General features: G+C 38.2%; 1 protein-coding gene across 3 annotated transcripts in view; it reads right to left on the bottom strand.

Annotated features, from left to right (window-relative positions):
- ZNF366 (zinc finger protein 366) overlaps positions 1 to 14,753 on the bottom strand; it is a 77,023-nt gene that overhangs the window by 27,252 nt on the left and 35,018 nt on the right. The window contains exon 2 of one of the 3 annotated variants that reach the window (XM_060191225.1): positions 4,003 to 4,069. The exons of the other annotated variants lie outside the window; for them this stretch is intronic. The gene's annotated coding sequence lies outside the window, so the exon portion shown is untranslated. The remainder of the gene's footprint in view (positions 1 to 4,002; positions 4,070 to 14,753) is intronic. 3 annotated transcript variants of the gene reach the window in all.

The raw sequence follows: 14,753 nt of genomic DNA, 5'->3' as shown, positions 1-14,753 counted from the left end.
CTTGAATGGGGTTGGTCCTCTTTGCTTATCAGAGGTCCCCATAGACCCAATCAGCCTGACTAGACATAAGGTCTTACCAGGGGTCACCAGAAACAGGACCCAAGGAATGTAGCCATGTGCTATGTAGGGTGAAGTTCTCAGGAGTGAGAATTTCACGAGTGCTTTTTTCTAGTCCTTGATAAGGCAAATGATTACATGGACACACACACACACACACACACACACACACACACACTTCACAACTTGGAATAATCCCAAATTGCATATGTGTCTTTATGAGAAGGTTGAGATCTGCAGTACTTTTTTTTTTTATTAACAGGAGGATGTTTATTATTCTCTCCTTTGATTAGATAGAGAATTATCTGTTGTTCTAATTAAATGTCAGCCTTAGGCAGACTCTGTGTCTCCAGTACAATTTAAATAAAAATAGGCCTTTTTTTTTTTTCAGATTCTCAGTTCCATACATAGATTATCTGTTTGATGAAATATTTGAATGCTATTTTGAACAGTTACATGGAAGTGTTAGAGAACTAAAAATAATGTCTACTAATACTTGCTTTGTGTTTGTATGAGTAGGAAGATAGTCTATTTGTTTTCTAATAAATTTGGGCTTAGTCATTATGAGCAAGAACTTGTATGTCTAGCAAAAAAGTGCCCTAAACTTTATTCATTTTTCTTCTGCTTTTTCCTGAAATTCTCATGAAATGCTAAGTTTTCAGCTAGTACTCTTTTAAGCACCAGACACTATAGGAAGTGAGAAAAGCACTCAGGATGAAATGTTTGGTGTAATGAGACTGGTAAAGAGTGGGTGTCAAAATGAAGGAAGTGATTCTGCTGCCATGAAAAGCACTGACTTTGAGGATGGAGATGGGAGAGGCTTTTACTAGGTTGTCTCTTGGCTTGAAATTTAGTAGGTCCTTCTCTCTAAATTCATAGAGTTATGGAGCCTTGGTCTACCAAGCTAACCTATAAAAACAATGGATATTCACACAAGGTTATTCACACTGAATCATGCTGAAAACAAGGACAGATCCTTTCTCTGAAATTTAATTTTAGCTACACTTGGTTTAATAAACTCTCTGGAGGAATGTTCCTATTTGCAAAAACATCAATGAGAACTCTTCCAAATTACAAGTGATTATGACAAACTATTGTATAGTCCATCCAAATTCAAGCCAGTTCTGTTTTCTTTTTATCTAATTAAAATAGACAATAATTACTACTTCATATTAGTTTGATTTGAGAATTGGCTAGAGAGAGACAGACAGATAGACAGACAGACATTTCAGGACATGGATCAAACTTAATGAGTTTTTAAAATTTATTTACTTATTTATTCCCTTTTTTGTTGGCCTGGTTGTTTTATTGTTGTTGTTATTATTAATGTCATCGTTGTTGGATAAAACAGAGACAAATGGAGAGAGGAGGGGAAGACAGAGAGGAGGAGCGAAAGATAGACACCTGCAGACCTGCTTCACCTCCTGTGAAGTGACTCCCCTGCAGGTGGGGATCCTTATGCCGGTCCTTGCTCTTTGCACCATGTGCGCTTAACCCACTGCGCTACTGCCTGGCTCCTGCGTATTTTTTTTATGTAGTTTATTGTTAAGGTAAATGAAAATGCATGGCTAATGTTGTCTGATTTCTTTATATAATATATTGCACCTTAAACTGTAAAGCTCTAACTTCAAAAAGAATATCTTCACTAATTTAGAAATTAAAAGTATTTCAATTAATGTACATTATTATTGATTTTGATAGCTTTATTTTTAGCTTGTGACAGCCTACTAAATTGATTCAATTTAATATATTAGGAGTGACAGTTCTAATTGCTAAGTTAAAAAATATTTGTTTTCATTATTTGCACTTATATTTATCACCATTGACATAGACAACCAAAGAAATATTATTTATGGAAAATACATAATTTTAATTTCTTGAGGAATTTGATGCTTTAGAGTATAGTCATTGTCATATGAATATAATTTCATTATGTACCAGGATCCTTAAGTTCTCTCTTACCCCTCCCTCTGAGTTCCTTGCTTTGATGTAATACACCATGCCCAGCTTAACTTTGTTTGCCCAGAAAACTTTGTTTTCTCCCTCCCTGTCTTTATTTATTGGGTCCTTTTTTAATGAGTTTTAAAATTTTTTTTAGTATTTATTTATTCCCTTTTGTTGCCCTTGTTGTTTTATTGTTGTAGTTATTATTGATGTTGTTGTTGTTGGATAGGACAGAGAGAAATGGAGAGAGGAGGGGAAGACAGAGAGGGAGAGAGAAAGATAGACACCTGCAGACCTGCTTCACTGCTTATGAAGTGACTCCCATGCAGTTGGGGAGCCAGGGGCTCAAACCGGGATCCTTGATGGTCCTTTCCTTGCGCTTTGCACCACCTGCGCTTATCCCACTGCGCTATCGCTGACTTCCTATTGGGTCCTTTTGATAACTGCAGTCATTCAGCATTTATCTTCCTCTTTTTGACTTACAGATATATACTTTAACATAAGTGTGTCAGAATTATGTCTACTAAATGCAAACACTTTACATATGTATATTTAATTTCCTCTGTTTTGTTTATTTGCTAATTTAAGGTGCTAGGGAATGGTGCCAGGGCATTTTTTTCATTCTTTTTTGTTTTCTTTTTCTTAAATGTTTATTTATCTAAATGAAAGAGACACACACAGACCTAGAGAGAGAGAGCAGAGCACTGACAGCTCCGGTTTATGGTGGATTGAATCTCAGGTATGAAAGTGTTTTTTTGCATAACTACTATTCTGTCTCCACATCCCATCTTTTCATTCTTCACTTTAGAGAGAGACAGGAAAGAGAAGAAGCAGTCACAGCACTGATCCACCATCTGTGGTGCTCCCCTAGTGCTGTCTACTGTGCTACCATGTGATTCACAGCTTCAACTCAGGACTTGTCACTTGATGAGGTACTCATTGTACTAGGTGAATTATCCCCCAGTCCCTAACTTTCTATATTTTAATATGGTAAAAAATATTTCCTCAGTTTCTAATATGTGGTTATATGTACTCCACACTTAAAATAGTGGTCTTCCTGCTCTAGAATAAAATCAGTGACTCAAGAGATTTAAGAAAATATTGGGATTTACCGAGAGACGTTTTCCAACACTTTGAATCAGCATCTCTTTCTGCATAAAGATCTTAAGGAGCACTACCAGTCCCTGTAGAGGTCACAGAGAACTGGACCTATGTCCTCTCAGCCTATCTGAGAGATAAATCAGCTGTAGTTGTTGCTAGTTATTGGTATCCTTGTCAGTCATTTGAACGCAGGGTACTAGGGCTGAATCCTTAGAGTGGGGGGAAAAAAGTCTACAGATTGGTAATGGGAGCATTGTAAAGAAGTGTAGGGGGAGAAAGCCTTCCACAGGAATAAATTTACCTTGAAATCAATCAACCAAAATAAAACTCTGAGTAGCCTCTACAGATATATTAATAGGTTCCTAGAAAATCTCAGTATGTGCCACCCACATGCTCCTATCTGTTTCTAAAAATAGGTTCACAGGCATTTGTGGCAAATATGGGATTCCTCTTCAGGAAGCAAGAGAGACATAGCAACAGTAATAATTTGTTTCACCAAGGCAGGACAGAGGGCAGGGGAGCTGCTGGCCCCAGGGGAACCCCCAAGACCCTGCCCATTACCATCTTCTTTGCTCCCAGAAAACTGGCAGGTGGTAAGATAGTCCCCCATAAGGATGTGTTGAAACAATATGCAAACAGAAAGAAGAACTGAAAATATGAAAGCAGACAGCTATGGGATAGTGGGGAAAACATTCATTTAGAGCCTGAGCATCTGGGTTTGAATACTGCTTATACTAGAAGCTGTGGGAAATTGCTTACTTTGGTCCTTTGGGCCTTTATTTTCTCATTCATGCGATGGGATTGGGATAACTCCTTGGATTTTTGGAGTATGTATGTAATAAAGGAAGCTTCACAAATAGTGGAATGGTATTGTGATATATCTTCTTCTCTGTGTCTTACCTTCTGTGTGAAAAAAGAGCCATTTTGGAGCAGTGAAATTGTATAGACCTGAAGTCCCAGTGAAATCCTTGGTGGCAAAAAACAAAAGACAAACATGTAATCTATAAGGTGAGATGCCTCTGGAGATATCTTTGAGCCCATATTAATAGCAGGTAACTTTGGGGAGTAACAGCAAAAGGTGATTTCATGAGCTATCTCAAAATTGAAATATTGCCCCTAGTCTCATGTCAGAAGTCACCTTCCCAAAGACACAGGAATGTTTGTCAAACCTAGTCTCAGACAATAAGCCAGTATTCATCCATAGCATGCCACCATCTCCTCCAAATTTTCATATTACAAAAAGTCTTTTATATTTTCCTTTCCATGGAATATTTATCCATGCTGTATATTAGTATTTCAGTTGACTTTATTGATCTGTAAGAGATTCTCATATATTAGAAACAGTTCTTTGCTATAGATCTTGCAAGTGTTTTTTATAATTATCAACACATTTGTATTTTCTTTTTTGAGCACTTGACTCTTTCAGCCTTCTAAAGTAATTTGTATACGAGACATGAATATACTTTTCACTTCATTTGCTTCCTGGTTGGTAGCCAATGTAGCCATGAATTTTATTAAATAACTTTATTTATTATTAAGTATGCTACAAGGAACTTTCAAGTACTTTTGAACCAAATTCTGCATTTCATAATGTCCTATCAAAATGGTTTTGTTTAATTTTTTATTCAGGGGGCTAATGCAGTCATTTATACATGAGTATAATTTCATTATGCAACTGGACCCTAAAGTTCTCTTCCAGTCTTCCCTCCCCTCTCCTTTCTCAGAATCCTTTACTTTGGTACTATACTTCATGCCAGTCCACGGTTAACTTTGAGTTCCCCCTCCCAGTCCTATGTATTAATTTCTGCCTATAAGTGAGATCATTCACCTACCAAAATGTTTTAACTACTGGAGCTTCATTACAAACTGTGTAGGACAAACTCCCTCATTTCATTTATTTATTTTCTACAAATTTTAGAACTCACTTGTTATATTTAAAAGTTAAAATTGTATAAAATAATTTAGGCAAAGCTAGTGATAGTCTTTCTATATTAAATCTTTCAAAAATAAAAGATTACATATCCACATTTATTCAGACTATTTCTGCCACTTTGTAGCACATTAGAATTATTTTCATGTAACTATATTTATTATATGTACTTTTAAAGCTTATTCAAGTATACTAGATATTTCTGTTGTGTTTATGAGAATCTTCAAGCTGGTTACCTTTAAAGTAACTTTACAAACAGTCACAAAACTGAATTTTCTTGTTGTTTAAATTTTTTTCTTGTTGAAAATTATTTTCCAATTTACTATGTTGCAATGTTTTATATCTAACTTGAACTTTTATGCAGAAACTATAGAAAGTATTTGCTTATATTCAGCTTTATAAACTAAGCTGAGACAAGTCATAACCCTTCAATTATACTCTGTAATGAAAAAGCTTCTAGACTGACATGAAAGAAACAAAGATGTAGTATTCCACCAAACATAATAGACTTATTCCATATATTAATTATTAGGGAAAAGTTTGTTAAAGTTGAATGAACATCATGCTTGGATGAATTACAGTAATAACATTGTGATTAAGTTCAGTTTTGATGCCAACTGGACTTGCCTGGACAGAGGACCCCACCAATGTGTGCTGGAGCCCACTTCCCCAGTGCCCTGCCTCACTAGAGAAAGAGAGAGACAGGCTGGAAGTATGGGTCGACCTGCCAATGCCCATGTTCAGTCAGGAAGCAATTACAGAAGCCAGACCTTCTACCTTCTGCACCCCATAATGAACCTGGGTCAATACTCCCAGAGGGATAAAGAATAGGAAAGCTATCGGGGAGGGGATGGGATATGGAGTTCTGATCGTGAGAATTATGTGGAATTGTACCCTTCTTATCCTATGGTTTTTGTGTTTTTTTTTATAAATAAAAATTAAAAAATAAGTAAAGACAAAAAAAAAAAGAAATTATTACTAGACTGCGAGAGAAAAGATTGGGCCCCTCCTCAAAATCATTGCTAAGTTTCCAATTCCCAACATGGTGCACGATGCAAAGTAGATAGATACTCAGCAAATTGCTGTGGGATGAGGAATGAGAAGGAATGGATGGTCTTTGGCTTTAAAGTCTAAATATGGAACTTTAAAATGTATAATTTTATATTATCTAGATTGTTGTTGATATTTTGGGATACCCCTGATCACCATATTTGTCATAAATTCTTATGTAGTTACTGTAAGAAGAACTACATATACCATGTGTGCTGTTGCTTACTCCTAGTTTCTAAGGACCATTCTCTGAATTCTGAACAGAGAATGGTAAGCCCTAGATCATTGCTACAATAATGCTAAAAGGTCCTCCTCAAAGTGTCATCCAATTATGCAGCTCAGTCAGAAAACTTGCAAAGTTCAATGGACCTTGAGGGTAGAAGCAAAGAACTCTGGACTGAGAATATCTAATTTAAATGAAGAGCAGGTAGTTATTCTGCACTCTCTCACCTAAAAGAAGTGTTTAGAAAGTTAAGAGCAGCTCACTCTTTGTACTAACATGGGGAGGGAGAGGCCTTAGAGTGATTACATATTTTTATTACTATGGTCTGAAAATATTTCTTTGATGTCTTATTTGATAGATATTATTATGAGAGTTATAAGGACACAAGGAGTGATTAAATTCTTAAGAAGAAAAATCTCTGAGCTGTAAAAATTATTTAGGAATACAAGACTTAATAGAAACTTTGGTGATGGATGTGGTAAGATGTGTATTCACTCTCATGCACATAAAAGTCGTATAATGTGAGTGAATATTAAATGGATAGAAAAAGTATTTTGGCCAGGAAAATAGCTCAGCTAGTAGAGTACAGGATTTATACATCTAAAACACTAGGTTTGACCCCTGTTGTCTCATGTACTAGAATGATCTTATGGTTTTTCTCTAATTTTTCTCTCAGGAAATAAATTTTTTTAAAAAAGTCAAGGCTTAACCAAGATGAAACCACATTTAGTTTGGGGGGAAAGTGCTTCTAATAATGCCCTTTAAATTGGGAATTCACCTCTTGAACCAAAATATAAATATTCCCCAGATAAAATTACTGGTATTTTGTGGTTCTCATTTAAATCTGAGATCATTCCTGTAAATGTCATTAGGAGAATCACAGTGAGTCAGCATGCTAGGGACAGAAATCTTTGTTCCACAACCCCAAGTTCTGCTCATCCTAAAATCCATGGGGAAAAAAGTCCTTACATGAAACAAAATATACTGTTTTTTTGAGAATTGTCAATGTGCTGTGGGGAAAAAGGCACATTTTACAATTGGAGATGCTAGCTTCCCTTTAATTAGAGAGAGTGGCACTTCACTTATGTGGTCTTTGAGCTCTGCCCTCAATGAAGATGAAAGTAGGGAAGAGGTTAAAGTTCAGAAAGGTTTAGTCATAAGAAGCTGTGCTAAGCAATGGAAATATGGGTGGAAAACGAAGGCAAGATTAATGGACTGGCTGCTAACCTCTCTCTCTTTATTCAAAGAAGTGCTGTAAGGCTTCCCTAAAGTAGGATTTTATTGGATCACATGTTTTTTTTTCCGAATGTGTGATAGCAGGAAACTCTGAATATTATAATTGAATATTCTAGTGAGTCAACATAATTGTCTTAATGAATGTGTATTTGTACTGCTGAATCTGTTACCTGCAGGTCTTTGATGAGTATTGAGTTCTGCATTCCTGTGACTGACAGAAGAGCAAAGTCTTCTAAAGAAACAAATGATCTGTCTTTTCACTCCCTGAGTTAGCCAAGAAAAGGTAACAAGATACCTGGTATTCAAGATCTCAGAGCCCTTCTGGATGGGGCTTGTGTCCCCCTTGCATCTCGATTTTACTTATAAACCAAAACTCCCCCCTAAGGAAAGCAAATCATATGTTTATTTCTAGGAATGGCAACATTATTGTTCTGGTGGACCTCAGAGTTGGCTGATGCCAGAAAATCTGAACCTCTGTGAGTTAAAGTGGAAAGAATCAACATATAATAGATGAGGTTATTCATGTAAGTGTTGGGCCTATTTTTAAAAAATTATTTAATTTATTACACAAATTTTAAGTTCCTAAATTCCATCAAAACATAGCATAAAGTTTGGTTTTTGATTGTTTAAATTGTGCATTATGAGTACTCATATAATTTTTTTTTATAAATTCTTATTAAAGCAATAACAAATTGATATACTAACTTGCCAAGGTTAAATGAATACAGGTTTTAATTAGGAAAGTGCTTAGCATCTAGGCCTACTTTCTGAAAAGCAAGATTGAATATAATTGCTTGAGCATTGGAACAGCTGCTTACATATTAGGGTTATCTCCATCTTCATTACCCATTTAAAGGAAGGAAATGAAATGGAGATAAGATGTAGAAATTCTCTTTCCTGATCCACAGACCTAATGTGTCTCTGGTGTATGGAATTATCTGGAATGTTAGTGCTATTTTTTTTTCCTAACAAAGTGTTAGTTTTTTTTTTTTTTTTTTTTTTTTTTGCAGGAGGGGTGCAGGTTCTTTGGATGTTTGTTGATTTTTTTTTCATTATGTGTTTATTAATCAAGAAAACTTGACCAAGGACTGGTGAAATAGCTCACTTGGATAGTGTGCTGTTTTACCATGGGTACAACTCAGGTTTGAGGCTATCCTCTACTGGAAGCTTTGGTGCTGTAGTTTCAGTTCTTTTAATTGACTGTAGTGCTGACATTATCCCAGAACTCTGCAGGATGAGGTGGAGAGAATCTCACTTACTGGAGGCTTTAGGGGACTTAGAGACAAAATAATCCTTCCATCAGAACTGGGAAGTGTTCACTTCTTTAGTCAGTTGTATTTCTTTGAGGTCTTATTTGTTCACTGAGTCTTGTGCTGCTAATTACCTTTCTCTGTGAATGTGTATATATTACATTTATAACAGAATCTGCTTAGAAAGTGAGAAATTTTCTTGGTGCCTATTTTTGCTGTGAGTTATTGAAGTCCAGTGATTACTTAGGAATTTGACACATACTAACTCACTCTTGCTCCTAGATTCCAAGTAGAAATTTTGTTGACTTGACTTTTCTTAGTCCATCCCAAACCAATGTCACATCAATATACTACAAAGAGTATCTCTATTTTGATGCCAATAGGACTTCCCAGGACAGATGACCCCACCATGTGTCCTGGAGCCCTGCCTCCCCAGACCCCTGCCCCACTATGGAAAGACAGAGACAGGCTGGGAGTATGGATTGACCTGCCAATGCTCATGTTCAGCGGAGAAACAATTACAGAAGCCAGATCTTCCACCTTCGGCACCCTATAATGATCCTGGGTCCATACTCCCAGAGGGATAAAGAATAAGGAAGCTATCATGCAGGGGATTAAATATGCAGTTCTGGAGTTGGAACTTCTGTGAAAATCTACCCCTCTTCTCCTATAGTCTTGTCAAGATTTCCATTTTATAAATAAAAATTTTAAAAAATAATAATAAAAAAGAATATCTCTATTTAAGTCTGTTTAACTAGTCTGGTTTAACTAAAGTATAGACTTCATCAAGAAGGGTAGTGAGCCTCAGAAAACAGCCCCCTCCATCCTAACTCAGCATCCTTGGATAGTGTGTGCCATATTCCATTGACCTGAATAGTGAAATGTCCTGGTATACAAAAACAATATGAATTAGCAGCTGGGTGGTTGTGCACCTGGTTAAGTGTACACACTGTAGTGTGTAAGGACCCAGGTTCAAGCCCCTGGTCCCCACCTGCAGGGGGAAAGCTTCATGAGTGGTGAATCAGAGCTGCAGGTGTCCCCCTCCCTCTCTCTCTCTCTCTCTCCTCCCCCTCCCCTCCCTATCTCCCATTCACTTCTCAATTTCTCTGTCTCAATCCAATAATAAATAAATAATAAAAAAATTAAAAAAACAATATGAATTAATGTGAGAGGGATACAGAAAGATCTAAGAGCATGTATCAAATGCTGCTTAATCTCCCTGTCAGTATAACAGAATATACCCATGTTCCAGCAAACTATTGACTCAGGAGAGTGGGTCACCAGGGTTTCTCTTTTGTTATTTAGTAATTGCAGGCTCCTCCATGACCCTCAGGTAAATGTATCTGAGCTTTGTATAAATGTCATTCCTACTGGACAGGCAGGTCTGTGATTGCTTTTTTGTTGTTATTTTTATTACTATGTGGATAGATTTTCTGCTCTATTTCAGACTTCTGATCAGTGATCACTCTTCATTCTAGATTCATTTATTGTCTTTCTGTGGACTGGTTCAAGATTTTATCATTGATTTGTTTTATATTGACCTTCCATTGATTCTGCTCACTAAAACCATTCTTGGAAAGCATACACACTTATAAAACACACACTCTTAACACCTTATGTACATGTACACATAGCCTACCTCTGAAAAGAAATTTTTAAAAAATCCAGTGGGTGCAGAGGGCTGGGTGGTGGTGGCACACACAGTTGAGTGCACATACTACCATGTGCAAACACCCAGGTTCAAGTCCCCATTCCCACTTGCAAAGGGAATGTTTCACATGTGGTGAAGCAGGTCTGCAGGTGTTGCTTTCTATCTCTCCTTCTTTATCTTTCTATTTCCTTTCAATTTCTCTCTGTCTTGTCAAAAAAAAAAAAAGGCCACTGGGATCAGTGGATTTATAGTGCTGACACCCAGCCCCAGTGATAACCCTGCAAAAAATAAATAAATAAATAAAAAATAAATTTCACTACTCTGTGGACAACTTTTTTCATTCAGATAAAGACACAGACAGACAACACTAGAACATCCCACTAGAGTCATGAAACTCCCTTATGGCTAGGGGACTGAAACCTGAGCAGTTCACACGCCAAAGCATGTACCCTACCCTTGAAGATGTCTCCGAAGCATTTCTTTGAACTCTAATTTTTCTATCCAAAGATCCATCCTTCTTTATGCTTTGGACATATAATGTTATGACTAAGATTATATCTTTAGGGAAACAATTATAAGTGACAACAAAGACTCAAGCAAGAAGATTCCTCTCTGAAGCATTAATTAAATTGCTTCAAGTGTCTCCATTATACCTGTGCTGTACCTGGGGTCATGGAGATCATGCCCAGTAAACCAAATGCCAGCATCAAGGAAATTTCCATATGGGAGAAGAAAGTGACAGACAGATTGGAAGGAAAGTGTTTTAGGAGCTGCAAAAGTGAAATCTCAGAGAGGTAGAGTGATTTGTTGAATAGGGTCATTTATTGAGAACAGGAAGCAGGGCATTTCTTTGATATAAGAAACTATTTTCAGATAGAGATAGAGAAACAGTGACAGAGGGAAATATACCACAGCACCAGAGCTTCGCCTAGTGCAGAGGGAGACAGGCTCTGCATGGCAACCTAACACTTATGCATGACAAAGCAGGTAAACTGTCCAGGTGAGCTATCTTACTGGCCCATTTCCTCTTTTTCCTCCTTCTCCCCCTCTTCCCCCTTCTCCTATCTCCCCTCCTTCTCCCCCCCTTCTCCCCCTGTCCTCCTCTTCCCTTTTCTCCTCCTCCTTCTAATCATTAAAACAAAGTAAGGATGAAATAAGTCTTTAGATGTGAGGAAAGTGCAAAATATTTCCTTCTCCCCAGCCTGTACCCGAGCTTTTGCTGTCAGTGTTCTGTAGAATAGAGGAAGCTCTTGGTGACTTGCAAAGACACCAAAAAGCTGATCTTTGATGAACTTCACTAAGTAAGCCAGATACATATAAACAAAAAATTAACTACACTCAGCTTTAATATTTAGATGAAGATGAGTCCAATGTGAAGATTCATAGTTGTTACAAAATCAAACCCTGCAATGGTGTTTACTTTAGTTTTTCTGCTCTATGCATCCCTGAGTTTTTCCTTGGCACCTCCCTCAATACTGAGATGGTCTGAGATACTAAAGATGAGACTCTTGAATTTGCCTCATATCTCATTCTGGGATTTTCCTTTTTTCAGTTTCTGCTTTCTAATAAGTTCTCTCCTATTTACCAAATGCTAATGCTGTGCATAGAAAAAAAAGACCAAGAAGTCAATCTGTTTCACCTTTCATCTTAATAATTCATTAATGGATAGTTGCTACATCTTGTTCACTGTTTCTTGGAAATGATAATTAACTTTATTTCGTCTAGTCATTCTTTTTGTCTAGGATTCTAGTTCAAGTTCCTACTACTTTACTACTTGTTTTTAACAGTTTCCATTCTACCCTCTCAGATCTTCTTCTCCTTCCTTCCAGATTTCCCAAATACCATTGCTAAATTCATATTCCAAAAAGTCATAATTTCTGTCTTCATTTTTTAAATAAAACTCTGAGGACAGGGAGATAGCACACCTAACCAAACATGTTCCTTACCATGTTAAAGGCCCTGGGACTACATGGAAAAATAATGGGTAGAAAAAGCTAAAAAGGTAGGGCATTCCCTTCAAAGATATAGTGCTCCTAATACTTTGAAATAACAACATAAATCTGTTGAATAAAAATTACTGGTCTAGGGATTGTTTTTTTTTTTTTTTGACTTTAGGTTTAAGCTCTTTTTATTAGCAAAACAAATATGACAGAGAACACAAATCTCAGTTGTAAATGTCTGTGAGTTGTCTCAGTGTTTTTGGCAAGGACCTCACCAGGGAGTCTTGAGGGTGAAAAGTAGAGACATGTTTACTCTAACTTGCCATTTAGTTGAGGGAATGGTCTAGAAATTATAGGATCATAGATTACCTGTGGAACCCATAAGCTCTAAAGGATAACCCATATTATAAATGTCCTAATTGTTCAATGTAAATGCCTCTACATTTATAAGACAGACTATCCTAATGGATTAAATGAGCTAATGTATCTTACAGAGCACCTGTACTTAGTAAGTGTAGTTCAGTTCACTTTGACTATGAATATTAATACAAGTCTGACCTTGGATAGACCTTCCCGTGGTGCATCTCGTGAGTACCTATTCATTGGGGAAACTGACGATCCTTCCTAGCCGACTGAATCCACATGGATCCCAGTCACTTTCAAAGCCAGCAACAAGCAGCTCCTGACAGTTTTCAAGCTGTTGGTCCTGCTCTTCGAGTCCTCCAACTTAATGTTGAGGGGCTGTCCTTTGCCAAACGTGTTCTTATTGGTCAATTGGCGATACAGCATCAGGCAGATGTTATCTGCCTACAAGAAACACATATAGCAGTCGATGAAGCTGCTCGATTCACCATCAGTGGATTCGATTTAATATGCTATAATCTCCATCCTAAACACGGCTGAGCCATCTACGCCAAATCGTGTCTTGCAGACGTTTACCATACGGCCTCTTCGACCTTCTACGACTCCATTACTATTGGAACTATTCAGCTTGTCAACATATATAAGCGTCCCAGTGCCTCATGGGATGAGGTCCTGCCTAGCCCGAAACACCCAGCCGTTTACGTTGGAGACTTTAATAGTCATCACCAAGACTGGGGATATTCCTCCACTTGTGCTGATGGCTCTATCTTAGCTGACTGGGCTTCAGCGAATGACCTCTCCCTACTATACGATCCCAAACAGCCAGGCTCTTTTCACAGTGCTAGATGGAATAAAGACTCATCACCCGACCTGTGCTGGATTAGCACAGTCAACGGCCAAGCCTTTCCCGCTACGAGACAAGTTCTCAAGATCTTCCCGCACAGTCATCACCGCCCAGCTATCATCCACATTGGTCTCCAGCTCCCACTGATTCTGTGCTCGGAGAAACTAAGATGGAATTTTCGGAAAGCAAACTGGCGTCTGTTCAGTGATCTTACCAACAAATCTATTCCTGCAATTCCAATTAACTCTATCCCCTCTGAAGATTCCTACAGGCACTTCCACCAAGCCATCTTCAAAGCAGCTTCCCAAGCCATTCCTCGTGGGAGACGTGCTAACTATACTCCTTGTCTTGATGCTGAATGCAAGCAACTACTAAAGCAGTATGATGAGTCGGGCGACCCAGATGTGGCTGACCATCTCATTGCCTCCCTGGATGCAGCACGCCAAGCCCGCTGGCAACAACTCACGGAAAGTCTGAACTTCACCCACTCAATTAGGAAGGCCTGGAAGCTTCTTCACAGACTGGGTGCTGGTAGCCAACCCCCTCCCGTCTCCCATCCTCCCGTATCTCCAAACTCAGTGGCCAGTTACCTAACTCAAGTTGGACGTGCTAAGATTGACCCAGTCTGGAAAAGAGAAATTTCCCATGAGTGGTCATCCCACTTCCGGTTATCTTGTCCATCTCCAAAACTCTCTCCCTTTACACTGTCTGAACTGGAAGACGCTTTGAAGAGGGTTAAACCGGGAACAGCTGCTGGCTATGATAACATCACCCCAGAACTCATTCTTAACCTGGGTCCCGCGGCAAAGAAGTGGCTCGCTTCATTCCTGTCCCACATCTTGGAATCCGAGTCTATGCCCAAAGTTTGGCGTCGTGCGAAGATTATAGCGGTTTTGAAACCAAAGAAAGACCCAACACTGGCCGCCAGCTATAGACCAATTTCTCTCCTCTCCATGCGTAACAAACTCCTTGAGAGGCTGCTTCTGTCATGTATTTCTCATCTTACAGAGAAATTCCTATCACCCGCCCAAGCTGGTTTCCGCCCAGGAAGATCTACCTGCAAACAAGCCCTGGCCCTCTCAACTTACATTGAAAATGGATTCCAGAAGAATTTAAAGACGGGTGCTGTCTTTGTTGATCTCACAGCAGCCTATGACACAGTCT

Source organism: Erinaceus europaeus, chromosome 5 (assembly GCF_950295315.1).
Source record: "Erinaceus europaeus chromosome 5, mEriEur2.1, whole genome shotgun sequence".
Classification (NCBI taxonomy): Eukaryota; Metazoa; Chordata; class Mammalia; order Eulipotyphla; family Erinaceidae; genus Erinaceus; species Erinaceus europaeus.
Note: the sequence above shows the minus strand (reverse complement) of the source record. Positions and strands in the feature narration are given on the sequence as shown.